The sequence below is a fragment of the Phyllostomus discolor genome, chromosome 3, assembly GCF_004126475.2.
Source record: "Phyllostomus discolor isolate MPI-MPIP mPhyDis1 chromosome 3, mPhyDis1.pri.v3, whole genome shotgun sequence".
Taxonomy (NCBI): Eukaryota; Metazoa; Chordata; class Mammalia; order Chiroptera; family Phyllostomidae; genus Phyllostomus; species Phyllostomus discolor.
The window spans coordinates 178,924,122-178,951,618 of NC_040905.2; the positions used below are offsets into that span (position 1 = coordinate 178,924,122).

Consider the following 27,497-nt stretch of genomic DNA (forward strand, 5'->3'; position numbering starts at 1 on the left):
AGCAGTATTAACAACCATTATTCCTCCCAAATTTGGGAGTGGGGAGGAGGAAAAAAGTGCATCTTATAGTCTGAAAAATACGGTACACCTTTCCTACCTAAAAGAGGACAGCTTGTTTTACATCGAGTCTTCTTAATGCCCAGCAATGTGTCACAGGAACAAACATTTAACAGAATCTGTGAGAACTTCCAGAAATCTATTTAATTACAGGCTTGCTCAAGAATTTGATCGTTGAGTAAATTAAGGGTGTGTGAGAGAAGAATGAAATTTTTAATTTACTTGTGCTGATAGTCTCTTTGAATATAGTGTATAAATAGGTAAGCAAAATGTGTGGATTTTTATTAGTAACTAATGAGGTCTGTTAGAATGAGCAGTGTGACCCCAAGTCTAGCCGATTAATGTCTATTATGTGCACATGTCAGCAACTGAAATTCTATTTTGGGGTTTTACAGGTAAATAGAAGAGGGCTCTGCACTGAGTAACTTAGGTTACAATGCGGCCATGAGGAAGGATGGTGGTGGAGAGAAAGCTGCTTTACAGATTTTCAGCTGAGGAAGCAGAGAGAGTCACACTGATGCTGTGCGTGCACCACTCAGCAGTAGGTAAAACCTCTGGGTTAAATTAGGTGGCCTCTGGGCTGCCTTCTGACTTGGGAGTTCTGCGTTTAAGTAGCTGCTCAGCTATTTTCTCTGCCTGCTCTTGCATCGGGCCATTTTCACCTAGGAACTTAGGGCAGCCAAGGGGAATTTCATGATACATTTATGGTTGAGGTCAAACTTGTTGGATTAGCTTAGTTCTGGCTAACTTACTCCACATTACTAGGAAGTATTTTATAAATACAATCTGGAGGGAGAATTTCTCAAAAATTTTATCCAGTTCTCTCCATGGAACCCATATAGAATATGATTTCCTTTGGACCCTTAGCCTACATTAAAGGGGGCAGTTCTGAATTTTGACTTCTCTTTCCATCCCTAATTTCCAACAATTAGTTTTTGCTTTTCCAAACCCAACCCTCTCCATTTGTAGAGGCATCTGTTGTTTGCTGCACTAGGTTAGTGCATGACTACCACCTTCCTCTGAAAAGTTGTCTCTCAGGATTTAAACAGTGAGCTCCCATCTTTTAAAAGAGCTCACACTCTCGAGCTGTTTATTGGTCCAAGGGTGGGTGCTGGGCCATGCATGACTGGCCAATTCGAATCCTTCTCCACACCTTGCACAGGGACCAGAAACTGCTTCAGGTTTTCTTTGATGGCAAAGCTGGAAGATGTGTCTGAGACTTGTGACAGCAATGTTTCCTGCCATGATTCAGCCATTTTTTTTTTAAAGATTTTATTTATTTATTTTTAGAGAGGGAAGGGAGGGAGGGAGAGAGAGAGAGAGAGAAACATCAATGTGCGGCCGCTGGGGGTCATGGCCCGCAACCCAGGCAGGCGCCCCGACTGGGAATCGAACCTGCGACACCCTGGCTCGCAGCCCGCGCTCAATCCACTGAGCTACACCAGCCAGGGCGATTCAGCCATTTTTAAACCTGCCTAACACTGTTAAACTTTTGGAGAGAGCCATCTGACAGAAGGAAAATAATGCTTGAAGAGAAAAATGTAACACGCACACACACTCTCTCTCACAGGTCTAACACCTGAGGTCAGTTTCAGGGTTTGCTCCTCTGACTGTCTTGCTGTCATAAAAAAACTTTCTACTAATATCAAATAAGGTAGTTCAAGGTGAACTTCTGGTGCTTACATCTAAAGGTGATGATGAATACTATTAAATCTTCCAAGTAAAGAGCATAGATTCTTCAGTCATTTTGCTTAAGATCCGATCCCGTCTTTCCTGACTAACTCTGACTTTGGACAAGTTACTAGCTTGATTTCTCTAAGCCTTTGTATATTTATTTGTGAATGGGAATGACGCTGGTCCATACCTCATAGGATAGTGACGAGCATTAAGTGATATGACGTGGTTTCAGTTATTCATTGCCACATAACAAACCATCCCAAAACGTGGTGGGTTAAAGCAGTATCAAACATTTATTTGCTCATAGCTCTGCAGTTTGGGCGTGGGCACAGCTAATCTCTGCTCCATGGGACTGAATGATTCAAGAACGCTTCAGTCACATGTCGGGCGCCTCAGAAGGGTGGCTACTGGCAGGGTCTCTTTTTCTCTCCCTTCATTGTCTTTCAGGCTTCAGACCCTCTGTCTTTCTCTGTGACCTTTCTGACCTTTATTTGATAGCCAGCTCCAAAAAGTATAAAAGCAGAAGCTACAAGGTCTCTGTATTAGTTTCCTACTACCGCTGTAACAAATCATCATAAACAAATTTATTACCTTTTAGTTCTGGAGGTCAGAAGTCTGAAATAGGTCTTATGGGTCTAAAGTCAATTTCTTGGGCACATGTAATCTCAGCAACTGTGTGCCGTAAGTACTATCATCACTCATCCATCTTCCAGATGAGGAAACTGAGTCTCACAGTGAAGTTGTGGAAATGCAGTTTGCACTCTGGCTTGTTATAATTTAAAGCCCTTACTTTTAATCAATGAGCTATCCTGGGTTAAAATGCCAGGTCTGATACCTTAGTCAAGAAAAACTAACACTTACTGAGAGCTTAGTAAGAACCAGGACTTTTCTAAGCACTTTACTTATATTACTTTATTTAATCCTTACACCATCCCTATGATGTAGGTGCTGTCTTATTCCTGAAGAAGCTGAGGCACAAGAAGCTTAGGTAACCTCTCCAAGGTCACATAGCCAGCAAGTAGCTAACTAGAATGATGACTCCCTACTTAACGGTCTAGCCTTAGGGAGGGTTTATGGGTAAAAAGAGGATAATACCTGCATTCTCTGGTGTCTGCTCCGACTGAGTTATTGTGAGCATCAAATAGAACGTGTTGAAAACAACAGAGAAGAGGCACTGTTGCTCCCCTTCTCAAAGATTGGAGTCCACAGAGGTTAAATGGACACTATAGCAACCACCTTCAGGGGCAGAATTAAATCCTTCTGAGCCCTGGTCACACACACTGAACGTGAAACCCTCACTCCACTCGCATCTCCAACACATACTTGTTTCCGGTTCTGCCCCCTCCTGCCTTTTTTTCCAGGCTTGTCTCAAAGGTGAAGACGAGGCTGAAATTTTCACAAGTTTAAACCACATTTTCTCCCTGGAAGTTCTGTGTATTCTTATAAATATGTAAAGCAGAATCCAATCCGTATGGGAATAGATCCCAAGAGCTACTGATAGCCCTCCATCCTCAGGGTCACACAGTGGTTACCCCGTTAGCCCCACCCCTGCCTCACACTGGCATCTTTCACTACACAGTCCTTCCCGTGGGTTCTTGGGACAAAATACATTTGCCACCCCCTGCCTCCAAGGGCTCGCCCCTTTACTGAAGTCACAAGGGCTGCCCACTGAGTTGTCCTCTGCAGAGCCGTCTCCCATCTGCCGTTTCGAGCTCAGGAAGACATGGCATGGGTTTGTGTGACATCCTTATCATAGATGCCACCAGATATTCAAGTGCACGTGCCCCCGATCTTGTGGTTATGGAACTTATTAGGCGTTACTAACCTTAAAAAGTCAGTTCCTTTCTTTCAGAAATAAGCATTCCAAAAGGTCAGCTTGGTTTTTAATTAAGAGTGAACCTTTTTTTGCAGGTTAAATTGTGAGCCCAGGTGCCTTCGTTGAAGGGACCCAGCAGCAGTCAGTCCTGCAGTAATTAGCCTGCAGGAAGAAGGCTCAGTAGGGTTGGAAGTTTCTTTTGCTTTAATGAGAGGAAAATTCCTGCCTGCGAATGACACTGCAGCTTCCGACTCGGAGGGGGCGGTGGAGAGTGCTGTGTGCTTTCTGTCTTACTCACTCCGTCCCTCTCTTTTTTCTCTTCCCTTTTGCTTTCATTTCTTGGGTGGTTCTCTCCTCCTCTCCTTACTGGGGGAAGGAGATGGGAAACCTTCCTCTGTGTCCTGTGGAGAGCGTCAGAGCCCATGTTCCTGGGGAAGGGTGGGGGGGCTTCACTGCTAATTCCAGCTCTAGGTGTGGATCTACTTCTCCTGCCAGTTTCTAGGCACCTGTTTCAGTCCTCCCGACTAATCAAAGATCAAACGCTCTTTTTTTTTTTTTTTTTTTTTTTTTTTTTTTTTTTTTAGGAGAGAGAGAGAAAAGGGAGAAAAGGAAAGAGAGGGAGAGAGATTGGGAGAGGGAAAGAGCAAGCAGCCCTCAGGACCCCTACTGTGGTGGTCAAGGAGAAATTTGGGAACATTATTTTGTGTTCATTGTTGCTGTGATATTGCATTTTCATTTACACTAATAAGGTCAAATTTCCTTTGTTAATAAACATATATGTGTAAAAAGAGTAACTCAGTTTGGAGAAAGGTTTTGAATTATCAGTTGTTCAGGCGGCAGTGCTGATAGTAGCAGATAGTCTGCGGACGTGACAGGAACTGAGCGGTGGTCACATGGTCAAGGAAGGTCATGTGGGCAACATGGAGGGGGGCGATGGCTGGTCTCATGCCCGCAAAGATGAAATCTGCATTTTCTGGGGGCTGAGAGCGTTTCACAGGCAGAGGACGGTGAGTACTCCATGGACCCTCCTCTCACAGACTTGTGTTTTAAAGGCCACAGGTGGTCCATGTTTGTCCTTTGCTCCATGATAATCATTGTCTTGGGCATTTGCCTGCTCTCTTTGTGCTTGGAAGAAAGTGAGGGATGTTCCAGGCAACTTCACTGCAAACATCTCACCAATTCCGGCACAATCACACCTGGCCTCAGGCATCCACTCCAGTGTCTCAGGGGCTAGCTAGTTCTCTGACTGAAGGGTAATCAGCAACTGTGCCTGATTCAGACACAAGGTAAAGGCACTGGGGAACTGGGCCTGGGTCCAGCTTCTCCAGAGCCTCTTCTGCCACAGCTGGATGTGCTTTTCGAGAGGGTGGATGGCTAGCCAGAGACAGCTCTACCTTCTATTGCTTATGTGGCAAGTATCCTCCCAGAAAATTTGTGTGTGTGTGTGTGTAAACACATATATACACATATATATTTATACACACTTTGTCCAGAAAAATCCAGCTATTGTTAATATAACAAGAACAGTTCGTGCGACATTCTTTCATGGAAACTATTTGGATGATTCAGAAGGCCACAGCTATGGGCAACTGGTGATTGGCAACTTCATCATGACGACATGCCCACTCATGTATCACGTTTCATGCAGTTTTTTTGTGAAACATCAAATCACCCAGGTGACAACCTCCCTATAGCCCAGATTTGATGCCCCGAGGCTTCTGGTTTTTCCCAAAACTAAAATCACCTTTGAAAGGGAAGAGATTTCAGACTGTCAATGAGATTCAGGAAAATACGATGGGGCAGCTGATGGTGATTGGGAGAACTGTGTGAGGTCCTGAGGTGCCTGAAGGGGACTGAGGCATCATTGTCCTGTGTACAATGTCCCATGTATCTTGTATCTTCTTCAATAAATGTCTCTATTTTTCATAGTACATGGATGGATATTTCTGGATAAACCTCGTATGTATTCTTTACAATTTTGAGGCCTGGGTTTTTAGCCATACCATTAGATGATTATTTCTTGTAACCTTCTCTTCTAGGGAGAGGGGATCAATGTCCTTTGCTAGCAGCAGAGGCCCTTCGGCCTAAAGCAGCGTCCTCACCACTGCAGTGGGTGCTGGCTCATGTCCTCCTGCCAGTGTCTCTGTCGCTTTGCCTGGAGAGAAGCAGGGCTGGGGAGCTGACCCTCCTCTCTCCTGGAGCCCTCCCACCCCACCAGCAGTCTTCAACCAAAGACTGACAGGAGCTGGTATACGAGTACTCCAGACCCTCCACTCCTAGGAGAGAGAACTTTGCGGTATGGACACACACTGACCCTGTTTTCTCAGCTGGGTTAAACCATTCACATTTGGACCCTTGTCTCAGCCTTTGCTTCTGGAGGCAACCCAGTACCAGACATTCACAAATTACTGGAATAAATTAAGCCCTCCATTTTAATTTTCAAGATGCTTTTTTTATACTCTCAGGTTGGGGACAATATCCTAAGTGTGGATATTGTCTTCAAGAGTTGACATCAGTTAAGCTCCAAGATGTTTTATTGCAACAAATGTTTAGAGTAGAACTCGTAACAAAGGACACAGTCATCAGTCAATGGCATGCACACGCCCAGTGGGGAGAGAAAGAAGCAGGGCTCCTGAAGGTGCAAACTGCCACGGGCTTTGTCAGCTCCTGCTGAATCTGGGTGTTGATCTCCAGCAAGCCTGATTCCCAGAGGCCATGGCAGTCAGAAATGTTTGAGGCAGGATGAATTTTTGTTGTGTGCTTTTCTCAGCTCATGGGTGGCCAGTTTGACAAAGTGGGAAAAGAAAGTCATGTTGCAGCTTCTAAAAGAAGAAGAGATATAAAAGAGGACTTATCTAAAAATACATTTACTTCCCAACAGAGAGCTTACTAGAGAGACTGAAACTTGGAGTCGGAAGGCCTAGCCAGCCCATGCAGTGTCATGCATACTTCTGCTTCTTGACTCTGCATGTCATTCTCCTACCAGGAGGCCCTTCATCTTTAGCACTTCCTTTGAGACATGGCTCAAACATTGCCTCCTCTAGAAGGTGTTCTGGGAACCAGAAGGTTCCCCGTGGAGATACAGGTTGTTAAGACCATGAAGGGTCTGAGATTTTACACTATTTTCAAGTTAACAGTTAGACTAGACAAGTTTTATGCCTGTGGCAGAAAACAGGAGATGCATAGATTAGAGACGAGGGATGTCATTACTCATAGCAGTAGCAGCAGCCATAATGCCAGCGTTTGTTCCCTGAGCCCCAATTCTACATAGAGAGTTGAAGAAGGTCAGGTGCCACCTAATGATTGTATTGTAGGAGAGGAACCCTGAGCTCAGGAAGCCTGAATCTTTTACAATGACCAGTAAGCATGTCTGCTCTTAGCTCCAGAGGGAGACAATGGCTCTGTCTTCCAAAGGCTGTCCACTAGGCAAACATCCTTGAAATGATAGTTAGGAACAGAGAAAGCTGTGTCTCTGCTCAAAGACGTGCAGAAGCATGAGAGACCCACGGCAAAATGTCTCCATCATAGATACACCTGACAGGACTGTTATAATTAAGTCAATACGCAGAGTAATGGTTAAGATCACAGACTGCATGACTTAGAATCCTATTAGCCAGGATTTGAATTGTATTAACTGTATGACCTTGGGTAAGTTATATAATCGATCAGTGCTTCAGTTCCACCACTTGTAAAATGGGGACAATAGTACCTCTTGGGTGCTTATGAGAATTCAAGGAATGAATATTTACAAAGTGCTTAGAACAGTACCTGGAACACAGAAAATACGAGGTGTTTGTACAATGAAATAAGAAATAGAGACTAGTCAATGCACTCCCTGGTGGCCTTGGCCACGACCCATGTTCTTTGTGACGTTCTCATCAGACTGACTGAAGTGCCTCAGGACATGAAGTGTGTGATTTCCATAAGCTTGGAAATTTGGGTGTGTTTCCCCAGGATGGCAGGTATAATGGGCATAATCAACATAAGAGATTGAAGTTTAAAAATGTTAAATATGATTACGTGTCATGAATGTTATTTTCTGTTTATACAGAGTTCACAAAGAGATCAGTCAATCTTATAGATGAAGCCTCTCTTCAATTGAATGTAACTTTTTGCCTCTAACCTCTCTGGAACTTTGTACTTTTCTTAAAAAAAGATTTTATTTATTTAGAGAGGGGAAGGGAGAGAAAAAGAGAGGGAGAGAAGCATTGTGGAGAGGAGGGTGGTTGCCTCCTGAGCACACCCTGCAGGAACCTGATTGTGACCCAGGCATGTGCCTTGACTGGGAATCGAAGTGGCAACCCTTTGGTTTGTAGGCCAGTGCTCAATCCACTGAACCATGACAGCCACGGCTGTACTTTTCTTATATCCCCTGGGTTAGTGTGTGTGTGTGTTTGTGTGTGTGTATGTATGATCACTCCCAATAGACTTTAGAAACTTCTGAAAGGTGGAGGCTGTGTCCTGCTCCATTGGTTTGGTAGAGCTAACAGGACAGAGGCTAATGCTGTGCCGGGTACTGAACGAGGGCTCAGCCACCACTGACTCCAACAGGAGAAGAGTCACTCAGCCCTCATATGGTCTCCTACCTGGCCTGGGGGCTGCAGAAACCAAAGCTGTGCTGCTTGGCTGGTGGAAGCCCTCAGTAGTGATGTACTCAAGGCAGGGAAGGGCTTCTCAAAGACAAATCTGAGAAGGCTGACAGAGTCTGGTCAGGTTATTTGCACCTCTTGCCCTGAAAGTGTGGCATGTGTGGTGAGTCAGGTAACTGTGGGAGACAGGGTCAGTCTGTCTTTGTGGCCTCATACTTCAATTCAGGAACAGAAAAAGTGGCTCTAGCAGTGCTCTCTGGTTGGCAAAGCTCCGCTCCTGAGAAAGTCAAGTTTATGCTCAGCACCAAGTTTGATTTTCAGGATGTTTGCAGGAAGCAGCCACTAGCTCTGAAGACACAGTTTCCACAGAGGTCTGTTTGTCTTTGTGGTGTCATAAGGAGGGTCATGGTCAGGATAAAAAATATGAAGGATGTTCCTCCAGCCTGCTGCTCTGTGGCTGTCCATGCATAATGTGCATTTAAGGCGGGGCTGAACAATGGTATTTCCTGTTAAACAGAGGAGTGCAATTGCTTTGGGTTCCTTGTGCAGTTTCGAGTGCATGTGCTAGTGGGGGTTTAAGAGGCCCAGACACGGATGTGCCTCGAATCAGCCAGGAAGTTGATGAGTAAAGCAGGGGTCCCGGGGGTGGCTACTCTAATCCCAAGCCTCCGAAAATGGCCCGTGAATTAAAAAGTGTTGGTGTGAAAGCCAGGTGGCAGCTGAACTGTTTTTCAGGTCTCCATTTGGAAGTGGAGTAAATATCACTGGAATGTCATAAACCACAATGGCAGCTGGCTTTAGAAGGGCTGGAGGAGGCTTCTGAAGAAGACAAGGGCAGGGGTGAGGACAGAGGAGGCTGATGGCATGGAGGGGCTTGGACCTGCAGCGAAAGGAAGCCACAGCTATGGTGACAGAGAGCTGCAGGGCATGCCAGAGATGTTCCAGGCAAGGGCCATTCTTGAATGTTAGAGCTTCTGTGTGACGAGACTCTGCAGGGGAAAGAAGGGAGGTGCAGCAAAGGACTGGGATTAGGAAAAGGAAGCTGAGGAGGTTTCCCTGAGGCTAAAGCTTCTTCTAATGCTGAGTCTTAACTCTTTTAAGACTACGGAGTGATAAAAAGAGGAGGAAGAAATGGCAGGACCCATTTCATACACTGAACATGAAGTCTCTCATTTAAGAAAAGGTTAGTGAGAAAATAAAGTCCTCTGATAGAAACCTGGTTTTCACACACCTTTTATAAATCTGATCTGTGATGAAAATGATCAGCTGTGTGAATGTTAAGAGTAGTGCACTGGGCATAAATAGTTTTGACATCCATCCAGATAAGTAATTCTCTTATTGGTAAACCCTCTGCGCACTGTCACCCATGAAAGCTAAGTCAGGGGTTAGAAGATGAAAAGAAGATGAGGTGTAAGGTAGGTACCTCCCAATAATGGAGGGAATAACCTCTATCGTGAGTAGAAAGAAGCAAGGAAAGGAAGGACAGGCCTGAGTCATAAGGGCCAGGGCTCCAACCAGGTTTAGGGTGGGGGGAGTAGGATGAGGGGAAGGAGATGGGGAGAAGATAGAAGCTCCTGAAAAATGTGTGGATGTCTACTTGTGCCCTGCTGGGGGGGTGGGAGTGGTACAAAAAGAGGGCAGGAGGCAGGGACAACATTCTGGTTGTAAAAGGAAGATATAGGAAGACAAGTTACTTCCAGGAGCTCTGAGCATTGACAAGGTGGACTAAGGTGGTATCAGTGATCACTAGGAAGAAGTCAGTAGCTTATGCCTGTGCAGGCATCTCTAGAGATGGGAAGGTAGAGACAGGGAAGATTTGCAGATGGATTGTGTGGGGGGTGTTGAGAGAAAGAGAGGAGTCAGGGATGATAGCACAGCTTATGGTCTGTGTGTTTCGATCCATAATCGTTATTTGAGGAAGAATCTGGAGTCTGGTTTAAAAGTAGGTATCCTGGTGGAAACATCATGTAGATAGTTGGATAAAGGAATCTGGCATTCAGAGGAGAAGTCGGGATTGGAAATGTAAGCTTGAGAGTCACTAGCATGTAAATGACATATGGAATCCAGGAACTGGGCGGTACCATTTGGGCTTGGGTGTAGGGAGAAAAGAAAAGAGTTTGAGGACTGAGTCCAAGGGCCTTCCACCAGTCAGAGATCAAGAAGAGAACACAGTCCAGCCACAGAGAGCAGTTCCCTACATCTCCTTACATAGAAGTACAGTAGAAGCCCCTTTTTACTGCTGGTATTTGTAATCAGGGTTAACGCCCATGGCATAGATGAACCCAACTTTATCCTTTTAGAGTTCGAGAATTTGAAGACACTAATCCTCACGTGGTCCTGTGTTTCCCACGATGTGGGTCACGGATGGTCAGAAGTGAACTGGAGTAGAAGACTCAAGTGCACCAAGGTGGACCAACTCTAATCCTTGGTTTGTGGCACCACATATTGGCATTGGTACATGAAAGCACTCTTTTATTTTATCTATCATTTAATATTTTCATTAGAAAAATAGCATAAAGGTCACTCACAACTAAGAACTAGTAAGAACATTTCCAGTAATCTTGACTGCTCCCAGGAGACCAGGCCCTTAATTTTATGTTTGTCTTTCCCCTTGTCCCCGGTCTTCTTATCTTTCTTTCGTGTATAAACAATGTATTGTTTAGATCTGCTTTTTAAATATTTTATTATGGGAAGTTTCACATATTGTAAATAAAAAAGCAGAGAAGACAGTATGATAAACCCCATGTATACATCTTTCTGTTTCAACAATGATCAACTCATAACCAATCTTGTTTCATCTCCACCCACATCTCCCCATTTTTAAGCAAGTTCCAGATGACATATCATTTTATCCCTAAATATTTAAGCATGAGATTTAAAACACACATAATTATTATCACATCTAAACATTTTTAGTAATAGTTTAAAAATATAACTAAATATTTCATTGCTTCTAGAGTCCCAGTTGTCTCAAGAATGATCACATTTAAAGCCCTGGCAGGCGTGGTGGTTGGAATGTCATCCTGTAACTGAAAGGTTGTGGGTTTGATTCCCAGTCAGGGCACTTCCTTAGCCTGCAGGTTCAATACCCAGTCTGGTGTTGGATGTCTGCCTCCCCTGGTCCAGGTGCTTACTATCCCTGATCCCTGGTCCAGGTATATACGGGAGGCAACCAATTGATGCTTCTCTCACGTGTTATTTATCTCTCTCCCTTCCTCTCTCTCTAAAAGCAATGGAAAAAAATGTTCTTGAATGAGGATAAAAAAATAATGAATGATCACATTTATGAAAAAAATTAAAAATCTGAACTCTGATGCAATAATTTAAAGATATTAAGAAATGACTGTTATTGTGTCTTAGATGTAATATTATGACTGGGTTTGTTTTTGATTCTTTTTAAGAGTTTTTATTTTTGAGGTATATATTGTATTTGTATATCTACATCTATTCAGCGTGTGTGACACACCTGTACTGACATATTTATGGATGAGATGATATCATGCCTGGGAAATGCTCTGAAATAACATAGGAGTGGTGGTAAACCACATGGGTGGGAGGTAGTGGAGATGAGATTGGCCATGAATTTATTATTGAAGCTGAGTGACAAGTATGTGGGGTTTATTAAACCTTTGTATGTGTTTGAAATTTTCCATAGGAAACAAATGAGTGCAAAGAATGCAACACTAAAAAGAACATTCAGGTGCACAGCTCCTTGCGCACATAGGGGAGTTTCTTCAGGGTATAAACTTAGAAGTGCAGGTTCAGCTCTGCTGGCCAGCGCAGAGTTGCTCCCCAGAGTGGCCGGCAGCCTCTGACGGAGACCAGCGCAGAACTCAGATTGCCTCAGTCTGAGGACAGTGAGTCCCCCTCTCAGTTGGCCTTTTTTGCACCTTTGTGGTGTGACTCTCTCTGGGGTGAGAAGGAATGTGTTGATTGGTGCCCCTACTCCTGAGGGTGACAGCAGTGTGATAGGACACAGCTGGGTCAGATTGGCAATGTCTGGAACATGAATACCTGCCCAAATCTACCCACTGTTTCTTTTCCTATGTTTGAGCCCTTGTTTTGGGTATAAGATTCACCTAGTTTACAAAAACCTACATACATCTGCTGTTTTTGTTTTGTTACAAAATAAATACATGTTTATTGAAGACATTACAAATAAATAAGAGACAGAAAATAAAAATCAGCTCAACCTACCATAACTGTCAATATTTGCTGTTTATTCTCTGGCTTTTTGCTTTGCATTCTATATTCTCTTGCAACATGCTTTCTTCATTTAAGATGGTTTTTAAAGTTACTATACTACATTTACATATATTTTTTGATGGTAGCATAATATTTTATTGTCTGAAAATGACATCATTCATTTAGGTAATTCCCAATTTTTAACACTTAGACCGTTCCCAATGTTTCCGTACTTTTTTTTTCTATTTTTGCTTATTTTGAAGGACTCAGCGGTTTGACTTGTCTCCAGAGAGAACCAGCCCCACCGTGAATGATCAGACACGACTGCTTCACGGGGAAACACACAGCACACACCACGCAGTGGAAAGTCAGGGTCCTTAGCCAGTTGATATTTGTGTTTTCTACCCTTCATTCCTCTTCCCAGAAGGGGCCTCTTCTCTATTCTTTTTCTTCCTTGGACAGTTTACAAATGTCTCCCATGAAGTCTGAAGTTCAGAGTTATTCATCTCTGCACACTTCCTCAGCAGAGGAGAGTTCTGTAGTCAGCAGAACTTTCTTGAGACAGCAATTCATGGAGCATCTATTTCACTGAGAGATGTCCCTTGAAAGTTTCACCAAGTGATTTATCAAAATATTATACAGTCCATAACTATTTCCTTGAGGTAAATTCTTAGGGGTGCCATGGCTACACCAGAGAGCATAAAAAATGTGAAGAGTGTTGATGATTGCTAGGAATAAGGTGCATTGATTTGCTCTCGGCCTGTGCTCCTGTGTGAGTGCTGGTCTGACTGCAGTGATTAACACGCTGAGACCTGCAGTCGCATTTCTCAGGATCGTTTGTCCCTCTGTTCCCCATCAGCTTTCTCAGGAGCACGGCAGTCAGAGTACAGTCAGGAGAATAAAACCAGTGTGAGTGGTGTGGATAAGGGGATTTGTTATAGGGATTAGACTTCACACAGTTGCAGAAGAGCTAAAGAAATCAAATTCTGGAAAGAGATTGGTTAGAGGTTGTGAGATAAATTTCCAACCAGGGACCAAGGAGGGGAGCCGTCTGGAGACTGGCCTGAACTTGTTGTAGGTCCAAAGGCAGACAGTTGGGATGAAAAGCTTATGAAGCAGAGGAAAATAGACAAGTGGAACGTATAAGGGCTAACTGTGTCTGCCTTTCACTGCATCCAACCCCAGTGAGGCTGGTGACCTGAAGAAGCTGGCACCTTTCACTATGGAGCTGTTCACATGCCTGGCCCAGGACGAGAAGACGAAGGAGGCGGTCTGGCGGGAGCTGAAGGAACTGCATGCCCTGCTGCTGCCCCAGGCCAGCAAGATGACCCAGCGGATCAGAAGTGTGTGTGACCAGTGCTGAACTTTGAAGCCTAATGGCAGCTGTTTAACTTGGGATTTCCAAATCTCATGCAAATTTCTCTTGTGCACAATCCTAGCTCAGAATCCTGTGGGGAAAGGACTTTTGGGAGCACAGTTCCAGCTTAGCTAAATTGACATGAAGTAAAGCCACCACATGTCGTGCCTGTAGGATTTGGTTGGCACCAGCACAGAAAAGTGGATTCCAGCGAACCTGGCAAGCATTCACTGTTGCCTGGAAAGTTTAGAGATGGGCTGGGGTGAGAGGGAGCAAAGACAAAACATTTTGCAGATGGATAAAAAATTTTGTAGAAGTGAAAAGAATATCTGCACTGAAGACAAAAGTCCATCAAAGGGATTACTGAACCAAATATTCCCAGGTCCGTTGCCAGAAATATTGCAGAGTCAAGCATAGGAAGACCACGCGTTGGTATCATTTTCCTGAAACAGACTTAGTAAGTACCCTGAGCTTACCCATGCAGGGAAGTCTGTACAATGGCTATGGAAATATGCCCTATCAGTAAGTAGAAGCCATTGACCATGGAGCTGCAGCTAATCTGTTGTATCATGAAGAATTTATATAGTTACAGAAGTTGAATATCTATAATAGTGATTACTCTGCAGAGAACCTGTTGTATAGTATTGTGTATATTTGTCATATGTTCCAAACATAGGCAACAAAAAAGTCTGCTTTATAATATTAATTCAAAAGTGTAAGCAAGTACTAAATATTCCTGCTTTGGAAGAGACTTTCAATGTTAGATACAAGTTTTTTTTAGACTATCCTGTTCTATGGCATAATTTCTTTCCGTTTTTTTGACCATGGTGGGAGTGTGAGAGGCAGAGCAGTAGAGAGAGTGAGAAGGCAGAACCAGAATAGTGTAGATGGTGGAACTTAAAGGACTCATCTTTGTGTTCTTGTTTTTATTACAAAAGTTAGTTCCCACTAACTAACTGATACTTGTAGTAACAGTAAAGAGATATTCCTGCCTATGTCACTGCCTAATTATTTGATGTTTTTCTAAGCATCATTTTGTTCAATGTGTGCTGAGTTTTAACATGGGTCGTCCTTGAGAAAATGCTCCAAAGGGGTCAGACATTATTGGTACATCTCTGGTAAGATCTTTTTCATTCTCATGGCGAGAGATGAGAGTGGCAGATTATCACCGCTGTTCTTCAGTGAGGTGCACTGGCCTGGTTTGCAGAAAATTATCCTAGGTGGAGATTTGAGGATGTTTTCCAGAACCACACCACCAGACTGGGCCGCAAAGGGAGCTGCTGCCTCCACACATGGAAATCCCACGTTCTGGAAGCTGCCCTACAGCTGTAGCCTGGTTCGGCTCTTCCAAGCAGGATGTGCTTGCTACATCCTGAACAATCCCTTTGAGTTTAAATTAATTATGGTGGATGCTGCTGTCTGGAATAAGGACCATGACGAATACAGCAATTGGCACTACAGTGTGTGTAGAGGAGCAGTTGGCTCACTCACTCATTCATTCAATAAATGGTCACTATTTAGCAGTTGGCTTTTTGAATGAGGAGGTTCAACTCTGTCAATGTAGATTAAGAGCCAAAGCTAGCAGAAAGCACCTGGCTTGGCGTAGCTCCATTTCCCTCCCTCCCTGCATTCAAACTGGTTAGCCTTCGTCTGAATTCACTGTTTGTTGTTGATCCTTTCTGAAAGGTACAAAAGCAGCCAAACAACTGAACTGCTGTAAGGAAACTGCCAAAAAAACCCCCAAAACAAAACAGCTAACATACTCTTTTTTTTTTTTTTTGACACAGCTACAACCCTTGTTGACACCTTTCACCAAACTCCCAAAAGCAGGAAGAAAGTGAGATTCTGGGGCCATCTTGGATCTGTCTCTTCTCCAGCCCAGAACTTTTTAGACAATTGAACCATCTGTCTTTTGGGCAGAAAATGGCATTGGAATATTGTTTGGCACTAACAATAAAATTGCATGAGCTATCTCCGGAGCCAGATCTGCTGTTAGTGGGGCTTGAGGCTCATATAATTCAGGAACTTTCTTGAAGACAAACAGTGCAACATTACAAATACAACATTAGTTATCAAAGGGAACCAATCCTCAGGATTAGAAAAGAACTCAGAGCACACTGCAAAATTTAAAAAGGAGACATAGCAGAAACTTCACAAAGGGCAGTAAACAATGTGATAGACTACTAACTGTGTGCCTGATGAATCTCTAGAATACATGTACAGTTTCCTCCTATGTTTTTGGCTAGATAAAAAAGGACACATAAAGGACACGTAGCAAAGTCAAGGACAGGAGGCAAAGTCACCCAGTTCATTAAAACGAAGCAGCTGTGGGTCTCAAGCTTGCTCCATGCTCTGTACAAACTGCATCTCCCTTTATTAATACCACCCACCTCCCCGCCTTTTGTTTCCTGTGTTAAAGTGACTCGATTTTCCTAGCCACCGCTATCTTTTCTATAATAATTTTCATCCACATTTTATTGGCTATTGTATTCTTTAATCCCCCATCTTTATGATTTTGACCATCATTGGTTTTAGTTTCCATTATCTTCTTACAGCAGGAGAGTTTTTGACACTTTCAAGCTCTGCTAATTTTCATTTCTTGATTTACATTGTTGGCCTCACCAGGATATTTCCTTCCTATCTTATTTATCTTGATGTGATCAGTGATTCTGAACACAATATATAAAATTAACCTGAAAATAAGCTCTACAAGGAGCAATTCAGATGCATTTTAAAATTGCCACCAAGTCAAATTGTGTTATATAGTCAGGTAATCAAATTACACTGAAGCTGCATCCATTAATCTATCGATGAGTATGTGTAAGAGTTTTGTCACTGGAGCACTGTTTTGTTTTTTATTCCAGGCCATTCCTAAACACTGGGGACACTTTTGTGTGCCTTCTCCTTAGACACTGTGAGACCTTCTAGGATAGGGTGCATTCCGTGTGCCAAGATGTAATCCAACACCTTAGGGTGCATAAAATAATGGAACTTCACACAACAACTATCTGTTCTACTGTTCGTAGCCTATACACACAGGAACTCTGATAACCCCATTTTGCATAGTTTCTAACATGAAAAAATTATATAGTTGGTTTATTATTATATCAGCTGCATTGAGTATTCCTAATAACAGGAATTTTGATCAGGGGTCCTTTGCTTACCATTTTACATATCTAATCACTGGAAAAAGTTCCCAAATAGTGGCTTCTGGCTGCATGCATTTCTGTTCTTGTTTTTCCTCCATTATTCTTTTTTTTTTTTAAATATTTTATTTATTTATTTTTTAGAGAGAGGGGAGGGAGTAAGAGAGGGAGAGAAGCATCAATGCATGGTTGCCTCTTGTGCACCCCTTACTGGGGACCTGGCCTGCAATCCTGGCATGTGCCCTGACTGGGAATTGAACCGGCAACCCTTTGGCTCGCAGGCTGGTGTTCAATCCACTGAGCCACACCATCGAGGGCAGCGTCTTATTCTTATCCTTGGAATGGTAAGTGCCATGGGGCCCTTTCATTTCCTGATAGAGCCTCTGGCTTGGGGTCTTCATGCTATGACATTCGTGCTGGCAGAGTGGGCAGCAGGAGCACTCCTGGAAGCCGTCCCTGCAGAGGGGTGGCTGAACTACACCCAGAGGTGAGTGTGAAATGTGCAACTGGGTCTCAAGTTGATTCAAGCTACATGTATCACCAACTCTCTTTCAGTGGTATCCCAAATACCTGTGGCAACGCCTAAACAACCCTACAAAGATGGAAGTATAATAGAGGAAAAGTCAGAGTGGAAAGAGATGGTGGAATTGAGCAATTGGGGTTAAAAAGCTGATCTCTGTAAACTTTACAAAACATATGACCTACCAGGGCCTTGCAAGGGCCTGGGGAGTGAGGGCCCTAGAGCTTAAGCTTCATTGGCATTTTGGTAAACCTCCTCTGCCAGTTTCTGTCTCAGTGTTCTGAGATTTCAGTCTGTTGGGTTTAAAAGAATTAAGGTTCAGATATAGCTTATCCTGGGGAAGGACAGCACTTGCACGTTTGCCATACCCTAAAACTGAGGTTAACATTTTCTGAGGCTCATTATTCTCATCAGTGAATGTAACCAATCTTTTCAACTGTTGATGTGGCCTTATTTGCAACTCATAAGGAAAGAGTATCAAGACTGAAGGGTCTGAGACTTTATCCTACTTACAAACTAACAAGTTAACCTGCAACTGTTTCACGAATAGTAGAGAAGACACAAGACTCCTGGACCAGAGACAAAAGACATCATTACTCACAGCACAGAGAGCAACGTGAGCAGCCTATGTGCATCAGTGTCCCTTGCTCACCAGCCGCATCAGGTCACACAGATAAGCCCAGAGGGAGCTCTGCACATGCAGTGTTTGCATTGCAGGAGAGAAGCCCTGAGTTTAGTTTCATAATGGGCAATAAGATAAGCATGCCTGCCCTTTGCTCCAGAGGAAAGCACTATCTTTGTTTCCCAAAGCTGTTCACTAAACAACCATCCCTGAAGAGATATTCCAGAACAAAAATGGGACTAGTGCCCTGATCACAGGATGTGCAGAGTCATTAGAGGCCTATGGAAAACCACCTCCCAATACAGTTAAAAGGCCTTTGTTAGAGAGAGAAGTAAAGCCCAAGATGGTTCATTATGAAACAATTGTTTTCCTGTTGGTTGAATCAGTCAACTCACAGCCTAAGAAAATGTACAATGGAGGCATGAAAGATGCTGCTCCTTAATAACATGTATCGTAGATACTGAAAATACGATTCCCAGATATTTTAGTGTCCCTTTGATTCTATATGATCCTGCTGTCTTCAAAGCGATCAGTGTTTTAATTTTCTTAAAAACTTGTGCATTATCTTTGGATTGGTTGCATCTATAAGTTGATTACATGTTTCATGATATGGAACTAATTTTTACTCACTTTTTTTTACCTTGTGTTTTTCAAATAGAGTGCTGGGTTCAAATCTTAATTCTGCCATTAACTTGTGATGTAACTCTAAGTAAATCACTTAATTTTCATCATCCGAGGGAAACTGTCCTAAACGATTGCTAGGGCTCCTTCCAGATCTCAAATTTTGTGAACATTTTGCTCTTGAATTTTTGATTTATAACTGTTTGCCTTAGATTTTGATTTTATCATCATCATCAACAATGAGTATTGAGTACTTTCATATCTGAAGTCCCTCACCTGCTGTTTAAACTGTAATGATGAATGAGACGTATTTTCTATCCCTAGAGGATAGCTGAGTGTTCCAGTTATCTATTGCTGCATTATAGACCACCCTGGAACTTAGCGGCTTAGAACAATTGTTTATTTGGTTCAGACACCTGCAGTCTGAGCAGGGCTCAGCAGGGGCAGCTCACCACTCTTCCTCATGGCACCAGCTGGGCGAGTTCAACTGAGCCCAAAGGGTTCGGTTCCAAGGTGGCTCACTCATCTGATTGGAAGACTGAGGTTGGCTATCACTTGAGAGTTCAGTTCCTTTCCACCGGAGTCTCTCTGCAGACACTTCAGGCATCTTCACAGTGTGGTGGAGTCCAAGAACGAGCATCCACAGAGAACCTGGTGGGAGCCGTGTGGCCCTTTGTAATGCTGCCTAGGAAATCACAGAATGTCATTTCTGCTCTAGTCACAGCCCATCCAGTTTCACCCTGAGAAGGGGAAACAGGCCCTACCTGTCAATGGGGAAAGTATTACAATTGCATTATACTGGGAAATGGGAAACTACAGAGACAGTAAAGAGATCAGAAGTTGCCATCGTTTCATGGGGACGTGGGGAGGGATGAGTAGGTGGAGCACAGGGGACTTCCCGGGCAGTGAAACTATTGTGTAGGATACCGTAGGGGTGGGTACACGACATTGCACATTTGTCAAAACCCATAGAAGTATACAACACTAAGAGTGAATCCTCATGTAAACCATTGACCTCAATGAACAAAGTAATTGATTCATCAATTACAAAAAAAATGTATTGCACTAATGCAAGGTGTTAATAATAGGGGAAGTTGTGTGTCAGAGGAGAGGGGAGGGAAGGGAAAGAGGAAGAATATGGGAACCCTCTACAGTTTCTGTGCAATGTTTCTGTCGACCTAAAATTGCTATAAAAGAACCACATCATAAACACGATGTTTGGAAAACATGATCTGCCTCCATCTTCAAGTTCATACATTTTCTGCACAAAAGACGTCTTGGAATTTGTCCTTGTGCCGCAGGCCTTCCCCTGTCACTGGGCTGAAGAAAGAAGGGTGGCACTCCATGGGATTGAGGTCCTGCCACTCCCAAACTCCCAAGCCCTTGGCAGTGGTAAGTGCGCACTCAGAGCTCTCTTTCTAGGATAGTCTACATAGGAATTAAGGAAACGGGGCGTCTATCCAAGGATTTCCGTGTGTCAGGGTCTCTGTGCAAAGGGGCAGGTTTGGCTGGAGAAAGAGGACCACCTCTGCAGGCAGAGAGTCTCGAATTGGGACTCCAGCTCCATTGCTGCTAGTTGGGTGACCTTGAGAAAGTTACTTGGCCTCTTCGGATCCCACTTTCTCCAACTGTAGAGTGTATATGATTATAATAATGTTAGCAAATCTGATGTAGTACTTGCTATATGCTAGACACGTGTATCACTCATAGTTGTTGGGTAGATCAGCCCTAAGCTGAGTACCTTATTGCTCCTGGTTTATTGTATGTTAAGAGAGGAATTTCCACTTCCAGCAGCTGTTGCACAGGAGAGATCAAAATGGGATGCCGTGGGTCATCGGAGCTCGTTCTGACCAGCTGAAGCTGGTAATGACTGGGCGTCTTCAGTGGCCCTCTCCAGACCCAACTGAAGATTTTTCTGATCAATCAACAGTGGGGCCGTCATACCCACCAGTATATAGACCTATGGACTCATTCAGTTATCTGGAGAGTTTTCAATCCTTAATAACCACCACGAAACCACCTTCATTACACTTAAAAATCCCTGTGAATTCCTCAGTTCGAGAAAACTCACTAGTGGGTGTTTTCTTGCCTGGCAATTCCGACCCCCTCCCCGCCACCACCACTGGAAGTCTTTGTTGCATTCTTTGGCAGGTAGGAAGTCAATTAATAGGTGTTTTATGAGTTTTAAGTGCTGTTTATATGTGGGCTTCCCTCCTGGGTGAGTGAGTGGAGGGATGACATCTGCGGGGGCTGACAGTTGCCTTCTGTGGGTCTGAGTACGCTGTGACCTCCCCCAACTTGCCGAACAAATATAGAGCTGTGGGGCCAACCACCAGATGGGCAGCCAGTTTGTTTGGAGCTTGTACCATTTGGGGGTGCCTATTTAAGGAAAAGAATTTTAAAATTTTAGAAATTTATTTAAAGTGACAAAATAGAGCCCAAGAAATTATAAATTTAAAACAAGTGAGAAATTACAGTCTCCTAATTGGAAGACATATGAATGGTTTACCTTTTTATATTATGAGCCTCCAAAGGAGCTGGGGCAAGTGCCGAGCCTCAAAGCTCCAGCTTGTAAATCTCATTCTGATGACGACACCCTGACCTTCGAACCCCCTCCCCAGTGCTCAGTGCCGCTCAGTGCTTCCACTTCCTTCCAGCTTCCAGTAAGGAAGATAAAGTTTTGTGAGCTGGGGTTGGGCAGGTGCTTAGGCATGTAGATGAGCCATTGGTTAGACACCCAGGTCTTTCTCCAGAACTGGCCCCCTGCCTTGGAAACTACTTCTTTGAGCTTTGCTTTCTTTCTTTATAAAATGTAATCAGAGGACTGACAGGCTTAACACCTGTAATTCTGTAAGAAGGGTCACGTGATGTGAGCGAAGGTGTTTTATTCTCCTCTCACAGCTCCAAGTCCATGAAAACTCTGTGATTGTTGGTGTCGAGTGGGCTCTACCCTAAAGAAATCTGATCTACAATCCTCTCCATAAAAAGTAAAGTAACTAACAGGTAATTTAAAACATGGAAACTTAAACTGTGTGCTATGGACACATTGTTTAAAGTGATAATAAACAGTATTTCATCATGGTGGACGGAGGAACCTCTCTGATAGCTATTCTCCAGGTGCTACTTAGAGGGCTGGTTTTGCCTCTCTGGTCTGCATTCCCATTGTCTAATGGGCCCATAGCAGGCTGCATAAATGTTTGATGAGTAAACAGATGCATTACAGGAGAACCCCATTTTATAGAAGTGTTACAGTGAGTGCATCTTCACTGACTTCATTTTGTTTTCCCTCCTCCCTTCCTTCAATATAAACAACTTTTACCTATTTTAGGGCCCGCCTTGGGACCATCAAATGCTATCTCACTGGCAATTAAGCCCCTTTATTTAAAAAAAGCAAGGGGATAAAGGCTTTGTATTTCCAGGATTAGAAAAGCAGGCAGGGCCCAGGGTGGGGCTGGATTTCAGGTCCTGAAGAGGAAGGAGCTCAGGCCTGCATATGAGGCCTGAAGAGCGCTGAGCCTGGCTCCCAAGGTAGCAGGACCTGGGGCCCTGGAAGTGTTCTGGAGTGGGTTGGGCCTGCGTCTGTGGGAAGAAGCTTGCTCAGGAAGCCCATTCCTGGCAGAACAATGAGGGTGGCCAAGTGGAAGACCACTTGCTTTCTGCAAGGAGCAAGGAAAACCCAGAAACCAGGTGCCAAGTTTCCCTACCACCTCTGGGTTCTGTAAGCCCCTGATGATTAGAAGGAAGGGAAGTGCGATTTGAAAAGGGGCAGGCAGCCTTGGCTGGTGTGGCTAGGGGACTAAGTAAGTGCTGGCCTGAGAACCAAAGGGTTGCCAGTTTGATTCCCAGTCAGGGCACATGCCTGGGTTGCAGGCCAGGTCCCCAGTAGGGGATGCATGAGAGTCAACCACACACTAGTGTTTCTCTCCCTCTCTTTCTCCCTCCCTTCCCCTCTGCCCAAAAATAAATAAATAAGATCTTTAAAAGAAAGAAAAGGGACATGCACTGTATTTCCCACCAGGTCAGGACAGTGAGTGCCGGAAAGGGACTGCATTTGAGTTATGCCATAAAAGACATGTGAGACACCATTCACACTCTGCCTGCACAGAGCGTGGGGACAGAGTGGACAGGTGAGCACTTTCCAGTAAGGAAAGAGTGAAGGTAGGGAACATAAAATGAATTCATTTTTACCAAGCTGCTAAAATTATTAACATCATGAAGGTTGAAGAATGAAGAAAGAGTCCATTCTTATTCTAACTAGCCTGAGAACTTAATCTTTTTTGAACTTCCCACTCCTGCATCAATGCCTGGTCATATATCTGGACCTCCAGGTAACCCTCTCATGATCACCTGAAGGACTCACGTATCCAGGCGACCTGATTAAGCACTGAAGGACTCACATATATGTCCGCCTGGCATCCATTACCCAGGCCCTGGGAACTGACCCGAACTCCTGCCGCCCATCTCAACCACCTGGCATCCATCAGCCTGACGGCCTGACAGCTGACTGATGCAGTCCTGGACCAATCCTAGGGCTAAGGGTGCAGGACTGATAATTCTGAAGAATTCACTTTTGCTACAAGAACTTTTAACTTCTCTTCCTTTGGGACACTTCTCAGTTTTTGCCTAGCTGTACTCTCAGTCTGCAGACTCCAAGACCCTTGAATAAATATCTATTATTTATTTCTAGAAAAAGCCTCCAGGCCCTTTTGGAGTGTGTATGACTGACTGCATTTAACCAGGGAGACTAGATAGAACCTGTTTTGTAGTTTGTCAAACCATGACCTAGAAAGGGGCCTTGGGGGTGGTGGGGGAGGCTGGTTTGTGGAGAGCTGGGCCACCAGGCTCCTCAGAGGCATAATGGGCAGCAGGGATGGAGGCAGAGTGTGAGGGGAGAGAGAACATTTCTCCCTCCTGGGGGAAAACATTTGCTTATCCAGGACATAGGCAGGACTCAGGAGAAGGAACTGATCAATGCCTGTCAGAAAATAGTCCCCATGGAAGACAAGGTCAAAGCTGAATATGACCTCTGAGAAGCACCAGGTTATTTCTAGGGTCTGTTATAACATATGCCATAAATAAACCATCTCGCATGGTTTTATGCCATGAGGGCTAGTCCTGCTTTACTCTGGTGCTTCCAGTGCCTTTGGGGGCTCCTCAGAGGCTGCGCTCACCCTGGGACCCTGCAGGTTGTCACTTGGGAACATTTTTGCCTGAGGGTACTAGAGGATCTTCCTCAGGGGCCGTTCAGCCATTTTTCCAGAACTTTATCCCAAGGTGTTCTAGACTCAGTGCTCCTGAGCGCTGGGCCAGACTTCCTAGGTGCGTTTGAAGCCCATGCCTCTAGTGCAGGCGGCCTCATGGCTTTGGGAGACACGCAGACCCCCGGGCTGTGCCCAAAGTTTCCCCTGCACTAGACCGAGGGGCTGTGTGGTGGTCTGGGGGGACGTAGCAGGAGGACCCAGAAACCTGCATTCTGTTTTGAACAGGAATTTCTTTGTATCCTTTTGAGGCTTCTCCTTGATGCTGGAGATTCTGTGACAGGCAGACGTGCCTTCTCTTTGTTTTGAGAGCAGCTTTCTTGCCTTTGTGTGTGCCACGGGGTGTCAGGGATCGGGCTCGCTTTGTCCCAGCGCTCTGCAGCTGTGGTTCAAGTAACGTTTGACTTCAAGAAATGGCATTTCTTTCGGACCCTGCCGTAAGTAAATAGAGATGAGACGATAATGCGTTTTTAAAGCACTTAGAGAGATTCAATTGAGGTCACACGTGTTAAATGTTACCTGTTGCTGTCGACGGACTGCGTTAAGATTTTTGGCATTTAAGTAAATTACAAGTGAGGGAAGAGGGTCCCGCCATGTCACCTTCTGACATGAAACTCCCTGCAGTCCTCCGAGTGACAGCCACGCCTCGGGAGCAGCGAAGGAAAAGGAGCGTTTGTGGGGCTTCCCTGCTGCTTTGCTTCGATTCCTGCGCAGGGAACAGAGGGAAGGGCAGGGAGTTTTGCCATCTCTTCGCTCTCTCCTCCTTCCCCTCCTCCTTCCTCTCCTCCTTGGAATTTTTTGCGGGGTAGGATGCAGCCTAGTTCTTCTTCCCATCTGACACTACCCCGTTTACTTCGCACGGAGCAGCCTCTGTCTGCGGAAAGGAGGGTTTCCATTCCGCAGCCCGCGGCCTGTCATTCTGCGCAACACTGTGGAGGGTCCCGAACAGGAAAACCAGCGAGAGAGTCCTTTGCAGTGGATTATATTGGGTTTGAGTCACTTAGGAAAACTGACTATTCTTGAGTGATGTGGGAACATTTTCCTTCCTGTGCTTCGATTTTTAAAAGAAGTTAATTTTCTCCTTTTTAATTCTTTCCTTTCTAATTATTGTTTCTATCAAAGTAGTATCTGAATTTAGTTTTTAAACAATTATTAGTATATTTTTAAATTTTAATTTTTTTAATGTATCGGGGTGACATTGGTTAATAAAATTACGTCGATTTTCAACTGTGCAACTCTACAACACGTCATCCGTACACTGCATTGCGTTTGCCACCCCAAGTCAAGTCTCCTCCCATCACCATATATTTCCCGTTACCCTCTCCTCTGCCCCCATCCCCCCTTCCCTCTGACCTAGTTTTAAAACTTCTCTCTTTCCCTTAAACTTTTTTTTTTAATTAGAAGTGCACTGTATTTTAATTAAAGCAAATTTGGAAAAATTCAAAAAAGGTCTAAATGGAGGAGTTGAAACCTGACATGCTCTCATAACACCCAAATGGTAACTTCACCTCTTATTTTAAATGCAGAAAACATCAAAGCCATAAGCTACATGTATAGGTTTGAATAACTGATTTGCGTGATACATTTTTAGGAAATAAATAAGCCTTAATGACTGTATATATTCTAAACTTATTACATAGCTTACATTTAATATTTCATATTCCATATTATGACATTCACACAAAAAATTATTAATGTAGCTGAATTCTGGAAATGCAGAACAGCTCAGACCCATATACTTGGGTTAGTGGTCTTTTCCAATACTTCTTTTTTTTAAAAAAGATTTTATTTATTTATTTTTAGAGAGGGAAGGGAGGGAAGTAGAGAGAGAGAGAGAAACATCAATGTGTGGTTGCTGGGGGTCATAGCCTGCAACCCAGGCATGTACCCTGACTGGGAATTGAACCTGCGACACTTTGGTTCGCAGCCTGCGCTCAATCCACTGAGCTATGCCAGCCAGGGCTCCAATACTTCCTAATGATCATCTTTTTCTTTGTATATTTCAAAATTAACAATAAAATTTGATTGTGGATGTGTATTTTTAAAGATTAAAATTAATGTATAAATTTAAAAATTAGGTGGTAATAAAAGTTTTCATCCCATTTCATCCTTGAATCCTACTTCCCAAAGGCAAATACTTAATGTTTTTAACAGTTTATTCTAATATTTGCTGCCATTTAAAGAATATACTTACACTGCCATTTCTTGATATATTGGTTTTAGACATTGTCTCTGTCACCCTGTTTGGCTAATGAGGATGTAGATTTCTTTCACTGTGCCTGCCACTCCCCTGCCCCTTCACACAGACACTTTATCTCTTCTTCCTATTTTATTTTGTATCAAAACATTTTTTATAAAATCAATAATCAGTGTTTACATTACTGTCTTAGCTATAGAGTTGAATAGTGTGCTATTACTACATCCCATTGATCAATTTCACTTCCCAGACAGTCAAGAATTGTCAGACAGCTGATCCATCAGTTCCTCTCTCTTGCAGACTTCCCTACCAGAGTCCTCCATCTCTCAACTTCAAACTGGTCTGCTTGTGCTCAACACCAGCTGGTCAGTGGGCATCTTAGGGCTACCCTTCGCATCATCCTGACTGTTCTGTGCCATTTTCTTGGTAGAATCCCTTTTTTTCTGGGTTCCTTATATTCTTTCTTAGTTTAGCCACTTCTTTCTCTACAGCTTACAAGTTGTGAGATTTTTGAGCAAAACATCTATTTTTCTGAACCCAGTTTCCTCTTTGGGAAAACAGAAATAATGGTGCCCACGTCACAGGAGTGTGGTGAGGAGTAACCCAATTAATACACTTCCATTGTGCCTGGTGCAGAAAGTGCCACATACATATAAGCAATTTATTTTTTTGGTTATGATTCACTCTCCGTTAGGGTCCTTAAAAAGAATGCATGGGAAGTTTTTGAGAACTTATCTAAAAATATCACTTCCTCCACTTCCCTTAGTTGATCATGTGACTGGAGAGAGTTCTAGGTTGAGGATAATTTTCATTCAGAGTTTTGAAAGCATTGTTCCGTCCCTCATTGTCAAGCTGGTGTTATTCTGATGGCCAATTCCTTCCAATTACAGGACTAATTTTTTCTCTTAAAGTTTAATTTTACAGTTTCGTTTTCATGATTCCTTTTTCATTCATTGTGTGGGGACTTTTCAGCCTGACGTGTATTACCATTATTGCCACAGTCATTCACAATTTCATCCCCTCTACTTTTCCCATTCTCTTTTTAGAAGTTCTGTTTGTTGGATGTTGGACTTCCTGAGTTGATGATCTCGACCTCTTTCCCCTCTTATAATCCATACTTTTGTCTTTCTTTTTGATTCTCTCTGGGTTATTTTCCTGGCTTCATCTTCCAACATTTCTGGTGAATTTGATTCTGCGTTTTGGTCTTGCCAGCAGGTGAGTGTTGCAAAGGGCAGCCACTGGGCAGTGTGGGGACATCCCTGCCCCTTAGCCTACTTGAGGCTTGCTTGTTTGTGATGGAGATCATCTGTGCAAGGCTGGCCTAGTTACATTTCTTCTCTTACAATTCTTTTGTTTTGTTTTGGGTTTTGTCTTTAAATTGCAATTATATAAATAGTGAGAATCGTATGTGTGTTTTACATAACAGTTAAAGTAATTGTGTAGAATTAATTT

At 43.6% G+C, this 27,497-nt stretch overlaps 1 long non-coding RNA gene across 1 annotated transcript; it reads left to right on the forward strand.

Moving 5' to 3' along the window:
- The first annotated feature begins 73 nt into the window (after nt 1-73).
- On the forward strand, nt 74-26,777 carry LOC118499715. Its single transcript, XR_004902234.1, has 3 exons — nt 74-598; nt 13,510-14,067; nt 26,766-26,777. It is a non-coding gene; the product is annotated as an uncharacterized LOC118499715 (long non-coding RNA).
- The last annotated feature ends 720 nt before the right edge of the window (nt 26,778-27,497 follow it).